The 18,248-nt window shown below is 35.2% G+C and overlaps 1 protein-coding gene across 1 annotated transcript in view; it reads right to left on the minus strand.

Annotated features, from left to right (window-relative positions):
• LOC123547508 (tenascin-like) overlaps positions 1–10,790 on the minus strand; it is a 75,146-nt gene extending 64,356 nt beyond the window's left edge. The window contains exon 1 of the mRNA XM_053551761.1: positions 10,705–10,790. The gene's annotated coding sequence lies outside the window, so the exon portion shown is untranslated. The remainder of the gene's footprint in view (positions 1–10,704) is intronic.
• Positions 10,791–18,248: the final 7,458 nt, after the last annotated feature.

The raw sequence follows: 18,248 nt of genomic DNA on the forward strand, positions 1-18,248 counted from the left end.
TGAAGTATGTTCAAAATTTAAAGTAAATAATTTAGGATTAAATATGTAAAGATTTATTTCATACACTTCATGATCAGAATGATATTTTTACGGGTATTTATCAGTGGCTCTGAAATGGAAAATTGATGCAAATATATAAATTTATCGATTGATTCTACCTAATTAAGTTGCATTTGAATTCAGGCTAAAATTCTGCTATTTTGATGTTCCTGATTTATTCTTGACTGCTGTTTTGAATATGATGGTTAAAACAAGAGCTGTCACTAATGGTGACAAATGCCCCCGCAGCACCTTGACCTTTGACCTTGACCTTGACCTTTGACCTGGTGATCCGAAAGTCAGTAGGGGTCATGTACTCAATAAGTACTATCAGCATGTGAAGTCTGAAGGTCCTGGGTGCAGTGGTTCGCGAGTAAAGTGCCTTCATGCAAAAAGTTAACTTTGTTACGAACGAACGAGCGAACGAACTAACGAACGGACGGACAGTTGAAAACTAATATGTCACCCTTCGGGGGCATAAAAAAAGCTATGCATTAGTCAATGGCATATTTTCCTACAAACTATAGGCATAGATATTTTCCTTAGACAACAAAAAAGAAAGAAAATGCCACCCAATGTAGCTCACATGCCATGATGGCATCAAAGAGCAATGAAAACAAAAGCTGTTTCAAGGGGCTGCAGCTAGGCTCCCAACCCATCTATACATCCTGTGCCTACAAATGAGACTTAACAAACATAAAGCCTTGTCAGTTTTTTTTTTATATATATTTTTGTCAGCCTTCAATAAAGTTCTGTTCTGTTTTGTTCTGTTCTACTAAATCATCAAATGGTACTTGAGTGGCTTGAGTCAAGCCATGCCAACATGATATGATAGAAAATAAACGAAATGAAAACATGCTAAAATCCAATAAAACTGCCTGGAAGTAATGAAATATTTTTGCACAATATTTTGTACCTTGTAAAGAGCAAGTCAATTAATTAACACCTGTAAATTAGTCTATTAATGTGTATTTATTGACAGCATACACCTGCACAATTTGGCAACAGTTATGCTCTCACAGACAGGGAATTTGATGTCATAATTTTGGCAAAACATTTGATCCAGTTCAGTTTTAAACTCCTTTTTATATATAATAGTTATTAAATACGTACATTAAAACAAAGAGCTATAAAAATAAATAGATCGGCAACTTGAAAGGTATATAGAGCAAATCTCGCCAACATCATGTGGGAACGGAATGAGATCTCGTTTTACCGGTGTATGAAACAGACACCAGAAGGATAAAAATTTGTGTCATGAAAAACTTTCTTTCAGATTGTTTGTTTATAATGATAATGGTGTTTTTTAATGTTATTAGTATTTTCTACACTGGGAATGAATGAATTTAGGATTGGAAGTCTGAGAAATCGGCAGTTAACGTTTGAAAATTGGACCCGATTCGGTTTATTACATGCCGGCTGTATCGCCAGAGTATTACTTTAATAAGCGTCTGTTGATTTGATCACAAGTGATCAAATCAACAAACGCTTCAATAAGATAACGCAGTGCGAGATTATCTCCTGTTGCCATTCTGTATATTTTATACTTCTTTGATTAAAGCGACTTCTTCACATATTTTAAGTGAAAAAAAAAATTCCCATAAAAATCCAAAAATGTTAGTACTGTGAAAGTCACCAATGGTACATGATTTACGCAAGTTATTATAATAAATGAGCCACGTCATGAGAAAACCAACATAGTGCCTTTGCAACCAGCATGGATCCAGACCAGCCTGCGCATCAGCACAGTCTGGTCAGGATCCATGCTGTTCGCTAACAGTTTCTTTAATTGCAATAGGCTTTATAGGCGGATGCGCAGGCTGGTCTGGATCCATGCTGGTCGTAAGTGCACTATGTTGTTTTTCTCATGGTGCGGCTCAAATAAACAAAAATATGGTGCAGAATGGAGTAAAACGTTACAACACTCATGAAACAAGAGCTGTCCATAAGACAGCATGCTCGACATTCCTCATTGCTTGACTCTCAATTAGAGCTTTGCCAGTAAAAACATCTTAAAACTTTAACCAAACAAGAGCTATGCCAAGCAGGGCATATATATACATCAGAGGATGGGAGCAAAATTAAAAGAACTTGGAGTGTGAAGCCCAAAGGACAGGAACAACAAAGGGAAGAAATTCCAAAAAAATTCTAAGTCCACAAAAAAATCCTTACCAGGTAAAGGTATGTCAAAATACACCTAAAATTGGAGGTACCATCCATGTTGTACCACAGAAAAGTGGTGTCGGTTTTTCCCTACGACCAATGATAAAAAAGTTTCAAAATAAGCTATTTATAGTAACATAAAAGGGAAGTAATTCAAAAAAATTTATTGTAAGTGAACAAAAGAAGAATCTGCCAAATAAAAACAAGAACACTGCAATGCAGAGCAATAAACACAAAGCAATGTCATATATGACCTTTGACCCATATGTGTGACCTTGACCTTGAAGCGAGTCATCTGGAACACATGCTCTGCACGTCTTCTTGGTGTGGTGAACACTTGTGTCAAGTTTCTTTGAAATCCTTCAAGCAGTTAAAGTAACAGAGCGGACATGAAACAAACTGATATGACCTTTGACTCCTAAGTGTGACCTTGACCTTCAAGCGAGACATCCAAAACATGCGCTCTGCATGTTGTCTCGGTGTGGTGAACATTTGTGTCAAGTTTCTTTGAAATCCTTCAAGGGGTTCAAGAGTTACAGAGCAGACATGAAATTGCTAACGGACGGATTGACAGACGGATACCAGCGTCAAAACATAATATGTCTCTTCAAACAGTCTATGTTAAAAAGGGGCATAACCCTGTCAAAACTCAAACAGAGTTATGGAGATTGTTTCTCCTGGTGTAGACTTTGATAGTTAATAACTATTTTAAGTTTCAAATCAATAGCTTTGATAGTAACAGAGATATTTGACTTTATCAAGAACTTTAACCAATGGCGACTTAACGTTTGGGCAAGTGCAATAGCTCTACTTTTTCTTCAAAAAGTCGACCTAAAAATGGAGAAAATCAACATTCTTCTTGTCACTGTACCTAAAACTTATTTTCACTCACTCTTATCATTTTTTCAGTGTCATAAAAAAGTTATGTATGTTCTATGTTTTAAACAGGTACTAGAAATATTTCCAAAGGATATTGCAATGTTCATATTGTGAATTCAGTTTTAATGACAAACAATATCTGATGAAAAAGGTCATATATTTACATACAATATTTTCAAGAAAATAGTAAAATGACTTTATGGTAAAGTGCAGTCACAGTTACTTGAATATAATGATTGATTGTGTTTCATCTTCTCCATGTGTCGTAGAGGCACAGAATTTGTGTATTTCCAACTTCCACCATGTACAACAACGTTCTGAACTGGACAAACAAAAGTAGACAACCATGGCCTTGACCTTTCAGCAGCAACATAGTTCATGAACATGACACATTTTGTTATGGTAGTCATTTGTGGCACCAGTCTATTTGAAAAATACTTAAATGCATGACAAAGTTCTGGGCTAAACACAGCGTTATTTTTTAAAAAGTCGCTCACCTGAGTAACATACAATAACAGTGTAAACATGTTTTACCTAGTGATTTCTTAGAGACAAATATTCTGACCAATTTTTATTAAGATTGGACCAAAAACATTGCCTCCTAAGTGTAAACAAGCTTATTCTTTGATTTGACCTGGTGACCTAGTTTTTGACCCTACATGATCCAGATAAAAATTCACCCTATATTTCATGCACACAAACATTCTGACCAAGTTTTATGCACATCAAATTAACAAGAGTGTTAACAAACTTTTCCTTTGATTTGACCAGGTGACCTAGTTTTTGACCCCATATGACCCAGTTTCAATCTTACCTAGGAATCAACAAGATAAACATTCTGACCAAGTTTCATGAAGATAGGGTCATAAATGTGGCGTCAAGATTGTTGACAAGCTTTTCCTTTGATTTGACCTGATGACCTGGTTTTTGACCTGGCATGACCCAGTTTCCATCAGGCCTAGAAATCATCAAGATAATCATTCTCTGCAAGTTTGTATCAAATCAAAGCATAAATGAACCCTCTATATGGCTGAAAGGGCCAAACTTGAAAATTTTGCCCCTTTCAGGGGCAGTAATTCCAGAACCCAAGATGGAAACTAGCCGGTTTTCAAAAGTAACTGAGATCTTATTGTGACTTAAGTTGTGTGTAAGTGTGGTTAAAATCAAATATAAAATGTTACTTCTATCGTGTTCACAAGGTAAAAATTAACAAATTTTGTCTCTTTCCGGGGTCAATAAGGGGCCGTAACTCCGGAACCTATGATTGAATCTGAAAGGTTCATCATGAAATCTAAGATTTATTGTTGTTGAAGATATTTTGCAAGTTTGTATCAAATCAAACCATAAATGAAGTCTCTATATGGCTGCAAAAGCCAAAATAGCAAACTTTGGCCCTTTAAGGGGCCATAACTCTGGAACCCATGAAGAGATCTGGCTTGTTTTCGAAAGGAACTAAGATAATATGCCAACCCAAGTTGTGTGCAAGTTTTATTAAAGTTGATTGCAAAATGTGGTTTCTATCGTGTTCACAAGCCAAAAATAGCAAATTTTAAGGGCCCATAACTCTGAAACCCATGATGGGATCTGGCCAGTTTTCGAAAGGAATCGAGATATTATGCCAATCAAGTTGTGTGCAAGTTTGATTAAAGTTGATTGCAAAATGTGGTCTCTATCATGTTCACAAGCCAAAAATAGCAAATTTAGGCCCTTTAAGGGCCCATAATTCTGGAACCCATGATGGGATATGGCCAGTTTTCAAAAGGAATCGAGATATTATGCCAATACAAGTTGTATGCAATTTTGATTAAAGATGATTGCAAAATGTGGTCTCTATCGTGTTCACAAGAAATTGTGAATGGACGACAGACGGACGGATGATGGACAAATTGTGATCACAAAAGCTCAGCCTGTCACTATGTGACAGGTAAGCTAAAAAATTACATGCATGAAATCACTGTCTTATTGCAGTAATCATTTGTGCAAAAACATAATGTCACATGAGCAGTAATGCATAAACCAACCAACAGTAAGTGATGTAGTACAAGCCCAGATAAAAGACAAATGTCCATCCACTATCACTGCCCGAATGTCCATCTGCCAGCATGATAATCAAGAAGCATCAAAACCAATAACCGCAGGTCTTTTTCAAAATCTTATTTTTGAAACAAAAATATCAACATCCTAATGCTCACTGTCTCGTAACACATGCTGTATCAGTACACCTTTTGCACCTATAGACTATGCATTGGCGAGATCAAAGGAGATCCGGCACATATCACTAATGCAATTTACATCTAATTATTCCTCATGTACCAGGGACTATATGCACTATATATGTCATTATTTTGCAATATGAAACAATCTGCACCAAATTAAGTGAAACCATATTCTTTGCAGCACGCTTTCTAATGTGTTACGTGTAGTTTTGCAATTTCTCTGTTTTCTAGTATATATAAATGAAATAAAATTATGTGGTTTAATACCCTCTGGACATGGTTAAAAACATGTGGCTGTTTAATGTGTGTGGAGGGAGGAGCAGCTGGACTTCACATTTACTTATAAAGCAGCCAAATGTAAATACATATCCACAAGTTCTTCCTTATCTTTACCCCAGGTGCCTCTCTGTGCATTATGATGAATTTATCTTATCTGGGTAGAACCATCTACTTCTGTAAGCAAGCTGGATGGCTTCCTCACATGAAGAATTCAACACCCAGAGTGAGGCTCGAACCCAGATCAGTGAGAGGCAAGTGATTTGAAGTCAGCAACATGAACCATCATGGAGCTTTGAAGATTTGATGTAATATTAGTTTATCTAACATGTCCTGTACAATACGGCAGTAACCATTTCAAGAAACATATTGGATAAGCCAAAGAGCTATAAAAATAAATAGATCGGCAACTTGAAAGGCATATAGAGCAAATCTCGCCAACATCACGTGGCAACTGAATGAGATCTTGTTGTAGTAAGCGTCTGTTGATTTGACCACGATTGATCAAGTCGGCAAATGTTTTGAAATAAGATAACTTTCTATCAGATCGTTTGTTTATAATGTTAATGGTGCTTTTTTAATGTTATCAGTATTTTCTACATGGGGAAGGAATGTATTTATGATTGGAAGTCTGAGAAATCAACAGTTGTCGTTTGAAATATGAGATAAGTGATGTCTTTGCACTATTTGGTTTTGTTGAAATTTTAGTAATTTATTAACACAATTTTTGTTTAACAATGTAAGAAACTCGACAAATGTACTATTCCAATAATGAAAGATATTGCCAAAAAATATTGATGGGAAGTTATAACTTTCTGCAATCATAGCTAAACAAGTGTTGGGATCTCTAGAATACTCTGCCTTTGGGGTTACAAAATTTTCAGTTCTTATTTACCATTCTTGAACACCTGACTAGGAAATTCAGAACTTTATCCTCACATGTGAAGATAAATATGCGACACTCCTCGCAGTAACAGAAGGTTAAACGGTATCAAACTTTAGAGAAATTTACCCGTTTATCCGTTTTGTAGTAAACTAGCAGTTACTGCATTGTTTCAAACAAAATATGCAGCAGTTCAAAAATACCACCAGAATCTTTAGAATTTCCTCTTAAATTTCAAAATTTATTATAAGAAATGGTACTAAAACAAAGAATTGCATGTTTAAATCATCAAGATGATAGCTGACAGTAAAATTAACAAGAAAAAATATGTTTATAACATAAAAAGGCAGCCAATAATATGGTAATGATATGATGAAAAACATCTTGCAAAATGTTAAAATTACCGAAAATATGCCACACAAGCAAGAGAAAAGGTTGGATGAGGAAAAGAAAGTTGGTTTAGTGCTTTTCACAAGAATTATATGAAACTTTAAATGTGGACTTTTATTTGAAGAAAAGGAGAAATATTGGTTTAAAGTACATTGCAAAAATAAAATTGATGAAAATATCATATGAATATATTCATTTCATATATGTATACACATGTATTACGGTCTTTGGATTATGCACAATAAGCGTGTTTATGACGTTAACTTTAAACTGTTTGGGTGCAATTTCACACTAGATACTATCTATTTAATTTATGAAATGATTCCAATAGTTTCCATCCGATACAGGCAGCGTCCTGCTGGGTGTTTTGTATAAACAGCTAAAAGTAAAGGTGAATAGAATCTTAAATGGTAATATATCAACTGTCAAATTTAAATAAACTCAAAATGTCTTTGTTCGAAATAAAGTCGACTGGCGATATCTAAATCTCACACCTCATTCGAGAGAAGAATTTCATTTTAACAAATCTTTAGAATAGAAGACATCCTGCAGTGAAAGTAACGAAGCCCAAGTTATTAATTTCCCGTGATGGATTATCCATGCTGATTGGTCAAATTACTAAAGACCCCGATGTCGACGATTTCAAAATATGTTTTGTTAACCGCCTTATAAAAGCATCATCTATTCATAAATATCGACATTACTTTTTATGGGAGTTTTGTCGTGCAAAATACATTTGCAAAGGGCTTCGCTGGGGCTTAAACGATCCGTTCAAGTTTCAACATCAATTACGAATGGTCAGCTATTGATCGGGCAGTGGACACATTATCGGCAAACTGTTGACAGCATTGGTGACCAGCGAAGCTCAAGTAATGGGGTAAAAACAGCTTCATTCAAGGGTAAACTATAATCATCCTTCAAAATTAATGTCTTCATATTTCTAAAAGAAAACGGGCAAATCAATTTAAGTGATTTATTTTATTTTGCATTCTAGTTAATATAAACATGAGGTATAAAACTATGCGAAGTATTAAGTGTCTGTTAAAACCCGTTTGATGAAGCAATTCAGTGATTTGCTACATGTTTTAAACTTAAGAGAAAGCTATTACATTGTTTTTTATATGTGCATACATTTTCACATGTTCTGTTACATTTTTAAGTTCTTAGTTTATCTACCTAACAATAGAATATGTAAAGGTATAATCTATCAACTGAATTATACTTTTCTCTGGTTGTTAAGGAAAAGTTATTTTCTGAAACTGTCGAAGAATTCTGAAATAGCATGCAATGATATGCTATCAAATGGAAATAGTCAACTGTCATCATGGGGTCTACAACCTTGAGCAAAAACAATAGTGCCGATTTGAGAAAATCAGCAGCTCTACCTGATGCCTAGTAGTGTGTCTTGTGTCTTTCTGTGCACATAACACTGTCAGGGAAACATGATTTTCATTAAGTCAAACTAACAGCTCACATCACTCCAGTGTGGGCTAATTATCATCAAACAATATATAAGACAAGTTAGTGTTTAACCTTTAACATGCCGGACATGACTGATTCTGCCTTTGCAACCAGAGCAGATCATGATCAGACTGCAGTCTAATCATGATCTACACTGTTTGCCATTCAGTCAGTAACCTTTTGGTATGCACCCCTTTTAACAGTTAATGGTACTGTCCAAACTGAAAGATGGACAAGTTCACTATAGAAATTTAGCAGGGCAAGGGATAATGCACCATCAACAACAGCACTGACAAAAGCCAGGAAGAACCTGAAAAAATTTGTCATTGGTGTAAGGCATAGGAAGCTTGTACTTTATACAGAAAACTGGAATACATGTCTATATACTGCCATAAAAACAGTAAATGTTATAATTCAAATATAATTTGAGAGGTGAAAGTTGTATAAATTCAATTTTGTCATCTATTAAATACAGCAAAGAAAGTAATTTCACGATACAGTAGACAAAGTTCATCAATTTTCAACCAAAATAGATATGAATGAAATATCATCGCCATTTAAATTACCAATTATGATACATGGTAAATTGAACATGCTTTTAAAATCATTTACATTTTTTATTATCAGTAATCAAACTACTCATGGTATTTGATTTTCAATAAAAGTTTGTTAACAAAAACTGCAAACAGACATGCTTCAGGGGAAGTTTCCGAATGAAACGTATGTTTTACAACTCTTCAATTTAATTTTCATACAAACAGTTGGAAAATAAATAATATGATAACTATCTATAACTGAATTCAAACATGGTTATATGTTATCTACCCATTTAAATGAAAAGTTTTTGATTGATGATCGACTAAAGAAATTTTCGAACAAATTGTCATTATTATCACAAACAGGTGCAGCTTTGCTGTGTTTGTGAAACTGATATATCATGGCCATTTTTTAACGTGAAATAGGTGGGAAAGAAGACCACAAAACCTACATATGATGACCTTGACCCTTATGATGACATATGCTATCCAAACATTGGTTTTCGTATAAAATACCTATAGGACAAGATACGATTCAAGAGACCAATCTTAACTATGAAGTTTTTGAGCAGATACTGCTTTTTTTTAAAAAAAGTAATTAAGTGACCCTTATCTTAAACTCCATGTGCACAACTTCACATGCCTAATAACATTAATTTTCTGCAAAATTTTTATGTCTTTAGGTCAAATCATTTTCAAGCACCATGCTAACTAGGTTTAAAGGTGCAAGAACTGATTCAGTGGCAGTAACTCTGCTTTTACTAATTCAAATTTCAAATTTCTGCAAAGCATCATGTTTCTAGGTCATATACTTTTCAAGCAGCACACAAGACAAGATTAAAAGTATAAATTCAGATCTTTTACCAAGTTAAAGCAGCAAAACAAGTAGTGCAAAACTTCTTGGGCTGATAAACAGTTTTGTAAAGTTTCATGTCTCTACCTACTTTTTCGAGCAATGAAAGACAGATGAATGAAGTTAGTGGGGACATAAAAAGTTTTGTATGGAGTTTTAACTGGCCTTGTGTTCCTAAAGATCCAATAAGATTGTTAATTAATGCAGTGTACCATTAATTTAGTGAAACTACCACTGAGCTGGAGTTGTCTACACAAAGGTATAAGAAAACATTCTTCAGTTTTGGGTATAAAGTTGTATATTATGACTGTGTAGAAGTTAATTATAACATATTGTTTTTTTCTGGTGTAACATGTAAATGTTCTGGATCCCCATTATTGAGGTTCATATGTGGTATAAGGGAGAACATTAGTATTCAAGTCAATTAATAGGCAATATTTGGGAGAATATACTCTGTCATTATTTATGCATTAGTTATTTTTTAGTTGTCTCCCTTTCATTTTTGGTTATTCTAGCGTGAATGGTCCAATTTATTTTTTCTTAGTCAGACATGGTACTGCATTTTGCACACTATTTTGTACAATACTGATTTTGTGACTGTTTCATTACTTCACTTTGTTTTATCCACATGCATATTAGGCGTAAAAAAAAATTGTTCGTTACCGGTATCCCGACCTACCCTAAATTTTTGTCCCGACCCTAAATGTTATTATTGCCTTGGAGAATTTTTTTTTCAAGTTTTTGTCAAAAAGTTGCAAAACTGCACTTTTCTGCTTTAAACATGGTCAGTGATGTTAGAAATCAACTTACTGATGCTCTAAAGGTATAACCCCCTTATTTGTATTCATTTTTTGACATAAAAATAATTTCCAAAAAGTCCCACTTAATAAAAAAAAAATTCCGACCTACCTACCCTAATTTTATTGAGCATGTTACCGGAAACAAAGGATTTTTTTTTTAGGCCTTATATGCCATGGATTATAAATAAATCTGAAATCAAAACAGTACCTGCCTTAGTATACTTCTGTATTACATGCAAGCTTGGTTGTTCTTTAACATTTAGCATTGTAGCCTTATCAACCAGATCAACACAGCTGAAAAAGAAACAAAGATTTGATAATGAGGTTCCAAATTAAATAGTAATAATAATAAATAACGAGTAAATAAACTAATACAAACAAGCATATATTTATGCAATTTTCTATATGCCTTTCTGTCAGAAATTTGTAACATCGTAACTGTGTTTGTTGAAAACTGTTTCTTAATGTTATCTGTAAATGTATGAATAATGTCAATATATATATATATAGTGTAAAGGTAAAATGTAAGTTGGTCTTTTCGACGCTATATATTTTCATTGCAAAATTTTAAAATTATTAGGTAATTTATGTAAATGTTTAATGGCAAATTTTACACGAACTGTTGGTGCTTCCTTTATAAAGTATAGGTAAAACACACCAAGAAAAGAATTATGTCAATATTGTATGACATACGACCCCTGAAAATGCTTGATAGAATAATATAAAATCAAATCGCGATATCTCAACTTCGGTTATTTCGATATCTCGAGTGGATTTTCCAGGTCCCGATTTTTTTCCTTCTTAATTTACAAATCAATTTATAAATCAACCACGGATATCTAGATTTTTCATTTTGAATTTTTCGTTATCTCGACTAAATTTTCAGTCCAAAACTTTAAAAGGACCTCGGACATTTTCGTATTCAGATTGCCTATCCGATTAAGGAAAACGTGACATAGGGATAGACTTCTGAAATTGCATAGTTATGATAGTTGAAGACCATTTCTTGATAAATGCGACTTCATTTTACAAGTTTATGAACAAAAAAGAAGACTTTGTAGGCATTTCTCATTCTCTTTTCTATTAAAATATGAACATAAATCATTTTTACGTCTTAAACATCTTTCCCACCAGTGACGCAACAAAATAGTTCACATGCCTTTGTAAATTATTATTATATATGTATGCTGCAAAATTGGCACTTGGTCACAGGTGGGAAAGTGTTTAAAATTGAAAAAAACTACGTACAGGGTGTCAGCAAATAAATTTTTAAAAATATTTGACACTTATTGCATGTGTTTCCTAAACCTTACATATATACAGCTTTATTCATTTTTGTAAATATTTCAAGCACAGAAAACACTAAACTAAATAAATAAGGGACATAGAAAGTGAAGCTAGAAAGCAGACAGATCCTTATTAGTATATCTTATGAATTTTTCAATCAGATCTGTTACCTCTTGACAGTCTAAGTCCGTCGATTGAGTGTTATCATGATTGAGACAACTGCATCTGCCATAAGTCAAGAACCAAGCAAGTGGCTTCGACATATTACATATGTGTCTTCGACGTAAACATGACAAAGAAATACAGACGAACTTCTATGGGAATAGTGCCACTTAGGTGCATTTTTTTACTTTTTGTAGGACACAGTTGAAGCGAACTTAGAATGCATTTTAAGAGCAACATTTGCTTTTATTCGACCCAGGATCCTATACCCTAACAGAACTACACCAGACACCATCTCATTAACTAACCTAATTGCTTCCAGAACTTACACTGACACCCATAGAACTAATACTGACTCGCCCATAACTAACACTGACACCCCCAGAATTAACATCAATTCGCTCACACGTCTGAAACTTATATCGAAGCCAACCGAAATACTAGTAAGGACCTCAAAGAACAAACACAGACACCCCAAGAATATCTATATAAATGTTGATACTAGCTAGTGAAGTTCCACTGATATAAAATGCTAAAAGTAAGGCATCCCTGAACCCGCAGTGGAATAGGCAGTCTCCTGCACCCCTCCGTTTCAACTGAAAAAAGCCAACTACACCAATGTATGGCCAGCTACACCACTGCATGTATTCAATAATAATCCTCCACATAATGCCCGGTCAGTATTGTACATGTGTATAAATACAGTATAGCAATAGATGTATAGAAAACGAACAATAGGATATGATCAATGCATCAGTGTTATCATGGGCACTCGTCAGTATTGTACATGGTATAAATACAGTATAGCAATAGATGTATAGAAAACGAACAATAGGATATGATCAATGCATCAGTGTTATCATGGGCACTCGGGTGGAAATAACTGAAGTACAGTTAGAGACCAAATGTTTTGTTCCACTTTTATTTTTTCCGTTTCGTTTATTTTCAAAAATGTCAATAAAACTGATAATCTGCATGGTATCAGTTTATTTATTGTGTTCAAATATTTCATAGTAGACATACCTTAAATACCAATGCTTATTTTAACTAAAAACACACATTTTAAATTTTTCAAAAATATGACCCTTAGTTACAAACTGTCCGAATTTCAAGAAAACGAATATAAAATAAAACTATTTTTTGTGACAGTTTGATAGGAATATAACTTATTTATCAGTATTTGAAGCCGTTATATAAAACCATCAGCTACTGAAGTCAAGAACTAGCATTGAACTTAGGGCAAAATCCCTAGCATAATGTCCGATGTCCTTTACTCTATTTGGACAACCTTTATCTCGAGTGGACATTAACTGTCTGCCAAAGGAGGTGCAAAAACTGCATGCGTTTGTATTTGCTCAATTGTGCGAAAAACAACACATGCGGTTGTTCACTCAATGATTCTGATTACCAACTGGCATTATATGTCATTAATTGTTTCCAAAGTAAGCTGCGTAACACGTGGACTGAGTAATCTGTATTGAAAAGTGTCAAAATTGAGTGAATTTAATCGAATTTATAAACAGCAAGAAATGAAGATTCTGTCCAATTAACATCATGTTTTTGTTACTGACACATCAGATATTTTATTCTTCACGAAAAATTACAAAAACAGATTAGATCTATCTCTAAATATTGTCAAACTGCTGAGTCATGTTGGAGGGCGGGAGTCAAGAACTTGCCAAAGCGCTTGTTGAGAGATTAGCAAAATTTCCAGATGTTAAGACAGCACTGTTGAAGTGGTTCAACAGTGCAAAGTCACAAAACATCAGCGTCAATATACAGTTTTTTTTCTAAAAAACATGTTTTTATCAAGACAAAACTTCATTCCCACACCTACCGATCTAAGCCCTTACAGAAGCAAGCCTCTGTGGCGTACATGCTGCGTATTTGCTGTGTATATGCCGCGAACACAGTAGTACGCCAGAGGAGTACATTTTACATACACCGCATGCCGCGTACATGCCGCGTACTATTTCGACGAGTACACAGCATGTACGCAGGAGGTCACTAGTACACTTCAAGTACGCAGCACAGACTCTGAAAATTTAAGGAGTACACTGCATGTACGCAGGAGGGACTTGTACAAGAAAATAGTACACTGCATGTACACCGCAGATACTTCGAAATTTATAACACTTATATTTAGTTGCATTAAAGTTGTTTCCCCTTGATACAGTTACGCCATTTTCTTCAGATGTTTACCAAATTACATGCTACAAAAATTGATTTATTTCACTGAAAAGTGGATGAAGAAAAGCATACTAATTTATTTGATAACATCAATCTACATTATTTTGGTAAGGGTAAATACTTATTGATGCATGTCACTTATCTTTTTTCTGTTTTTTTCTGTCCAAATGATCAGCATTTGCATAAGAAAGTTGGTGGGGTAAGGAATTTACATTATCACAGCAGTTTCGCTACAAGAGTACACAGCATGTATGCAGCAGGAGTACACAGCATGTACGCCGCAGGACTCGGGCCAGGAGTACACAGAATGTACGCGGCAGGAGTACACAGCATGTACGCCGCAGGAGTACACAGCATGTACGCCGCAGGGGTAGTACACCGCAGGCTCATTTGCATGTGAAAAGTGTATGTGCCGCGTACATGCTGCGTACTATTTCCCGCATACTTAATTCCTCCAGCGTACATCCTGTGTACTATGTAGTCCACAGCATGTACGCAGCAAGTAGTACGCGGCAGAGCTCATTTGCATGTCAAAAGTGTACTACAAACGTACTATCGGTGTATGTGCGGTGTATATCCTGCGTACTATTTAAAGCCCTTGATTTCAGTACACATCATGTACGCATCATATACGCTGTATGTACACAGCAAGAGTATGCAGCAGGCCTTTTTCTTCTGTACGGGAGTTGACCTTACTTCGGTTATCTCTATTTTTCGATATCTCAACTTTTTTTCTTGGTCCTGACAAAGTCGAGATATAGAGGTTTGACTGTTCCAAAAAAGAGGCATAATTCAAAAAGAAAATCATCAGTCAAGCAAGTCCCATCAGTGTGCGCATATTCATTTCATTTTAATGAAGTATGCCAAGTCTCATTTGAACTGGATAGAAATTGTTGAGTCGAGTACACTGATGGATGAATGGAAATTTGTCACGGGTGGTCTATACATTTCTTGTATGGGAAGGAAAATATGTTTCCAAACAAAGAAACTTACAGTTTCTCCTACTTGTTCTGATGCTTTATACATACACACTGATTTTGTCTGAAAAGGATAGCCTCGATTTTCATTTGATGACATAGAAAAAAATAACACAAAAAGCAAACATTTAAAGTATTTGTCAAAATGTTTGTCTGCATTCAGTAAAAGAATATGAAAATTTAAATAATAATAAATTCAGGTCTAAATAAAAAATTTATCAACCAATCAACTATACCCTAAAATCCACACAAGTATTAGATTAAGGGAAAAAACTCTTTCACAAAATGCAATGTTATTTTCAAAAGTTACTTCCCTTGTTTATGAATTTTGACCATGGTGTGAGCGCTGACATAGCATCACATAGCCCAGACAATGAGTGTTAAAATTAGTTTTTATTGTTCCAAGTGGAGAAGTCCTTCCTAGTTTTTAAGCAAAACCCCAATATAGTTGAAAATAAACCAGCTGTGGAAATTTTAAGTAAAACTTACCTGTTTTGAAGATTTTTTAAGAAGACATTTGGTTACCTCTGTCACCAACACTGTCACTTATCTGGTTTTCCAAGGCTTAGAAATTCCTTAAATGAGCTAGGGTTATGTACCTAACTGTCGCAGTATAGGACTTGAATATTAAAACTGGGAGATGTGTAGGTAGCCAGGTAGCTTGGTCAGTAAAATCTGTTGCGCATCGGAAGGTATTCCAAGGCCCCAGGTTTGGGTCCCCGTCTGGCTGCACTTTTTTCTTGCCCAGTGACATTTGGCACACAACATGGGTCCATGAGATCATATTTACCTTGTTCTCCATCCTATTAGGAATTCGAGGATGAATTTCATACAGCGGTGGTGTATGTCACAGTATAGGTTTTGATTATTAAAATGTGGAGAAAATGTGTAGGCAGCCAGGTAGCTCAGGTGATAGAGCATCAGAACGATATTCGGAGGCCATGGGGTCAAATACTGGTCTGCCTGCACTTTTTCTCACCTTCTGACATTTGGCAGCAACCATGGGACCATGACTGAATATACTCTAAGATCAAATTTACTTTGTTCCCTGTCCTGTCAGAAATTCAAGGACGAATTCCATATAGCTGGGAAGTATGTCATGGTATAGGACTTGATTATTAGAACAGGGAGAAAATGTGAAAGTGGCCAGGTAGCTCAGCTGGTAAAGCATTGGAACAGTATTGCGACGCCCCAAGTCTGAGTCTCTGTCTGGCTGCACATTTTTCTCATCCTGTGACTTTTGGCGCTTGATGGCCATTTAGGTTATATCAGATATTATCCGAGACGTAACTTTGACATGCATGGAACAATCTTTTAGTAGGTAGAAATGTTTGCCTGAATGAGAAATAACTTCTCATGAAAGACTAAGATCCCTGACAGATCAAGGTCACACTTAGAGATAAAGGTCATGCCTGATCTTAGCCTAACTGTTACAGTGACATACCTTTAGCAATCTTTTTCTTTTTAAACTGGCAAGAATCTTTTGACTCAATGCCAGACTTTGTGTCTCTCACAAGACCTGGGCACCTATCTTAAATGTCATGGTCATACTTATGGGTCAATGGCATCGTCTGACATTCAACTATATTAATAGTTTAAGTGGGAGTCAGTTTACAGTCTCTACACCAGTACAGACTTGTTTTCCATAAGTAACTCACAACCTGCCCATACAAGTCAGTGATAGAGGACATATGACTTCAGTCAAATTAAGAACATGCTCACTGGGAAATTGAACTTTTAAAAACTGTATTTGTTGTCTTCATTATGTTAAGCTTCAATGATCTAAACCGGCCTTGACAAGCTCTAGCTCTGAATGCAATACTGAATGCCCATTACATAATCAGCTAACACAATTCAATTTTTTTTTTCTTATTTCTGTCCTAACTGTATTTTATAAACATTTTTACTTGACCTTCTGACAACTGTACATCGTATAACTGAAAACTCTTTTTTGGGATTTTCATTTCCTTTTGAGTAAGACTCCAGATTATCATCTGCATATTTACTATCATTCCAGCATGTACCAACATTGAAGAAAAGACCACCGGCCTTCTGCAAGCCAGCTGGACAACTTTCTCGCATGAAAGAGTTCTACACCTCCAGTAGGCTTCAAACTTACACTGATTATAAGTCAGCAACAACTACCTGGTCAGAACTAATTCTTTTAAATCAGATGGACTGTGGGTAAAATCACACTTTCATCTTATACAATGAAATCACCATGATCACATACTGATTCCACAATTTTTTTCATTCTTGAAATATACTATTCTTCTCAAAACTTCACACTCAGTCCATTATAGTCTTGTGGGCTAAGAAACAAGAAAATGCAAAGGTTACACTTTTATTCATACATAAGCTACATGCCTTTAAATGATAGCCATATGTACTCAAGCACAAAACTTTAACTAGGATTTACTAAGTCCAAAAGGGGGCATAATTTGGCCACAATGCATGTCATGTTATAGGACTTAATGCTTACACCTAGTTTTATAACCCCAAAGACACATGTGAAGTTACAATTCATTATCTGAATTAGTTTTGGAGATAGTAACTTGTAAAGCTTTAACCAGAATTTCTAAGTCCAAAAGGGGGCATAATTTGGCCAAAATACATGTCAGAGTTATGGAACTTGACCCAGTGAGGTTGGTATGCCTTTAAATGCTAGCCATTTGGACTTGCATGCAATCTTTAACCAAGGTGTGAAGCTGACTCCGATGCCAGGATGGTTAGAATAGCTAGACTATTCTTCCAATAATTAGGCCAATAAAATGGTGGTTTGTAGGCAAAGTCAAACTTCACCTGTACTTTATGATGTTACACCTGTGTACCAAATTTATTTTTAAAATCTGTCAAGCCTTTCATGAGATATTTTCCGGAAACCTTGAAAACGAACGAACCGACCGACCGATTGACCAACCAACAGACCAACAAACTCACTCCTATATCACTACTTCGTTTGTGGGGGTATAACAGTAACAAACTTCCACCTTACACTTGTTATTAAATCTGACTCAGAAAACAATTACTTATAGCACCACTGAAATTTTTTTATTTCAGTCATTTTGAAAATCATGCATATTCACTACAATATCATATTTACAAAATCAAATCAAAACTGGCCAATGGTATATCA

The sequence above is a fragment of the Mercenaria mercenaria genome, chromosome 9 (genome assembly GCF_021730395.1).
Source record: "Mercenaria mercenaria strain notata chromosome 9, MADL_Memer_1, whole genome shotgun sequence".
Lineage (NCBI taxonomy): Eukaryota > Metazoa > Mollusca > Bivalvia > Venerida > Veneridae > Mercenaria > Mercenaria mercenaria.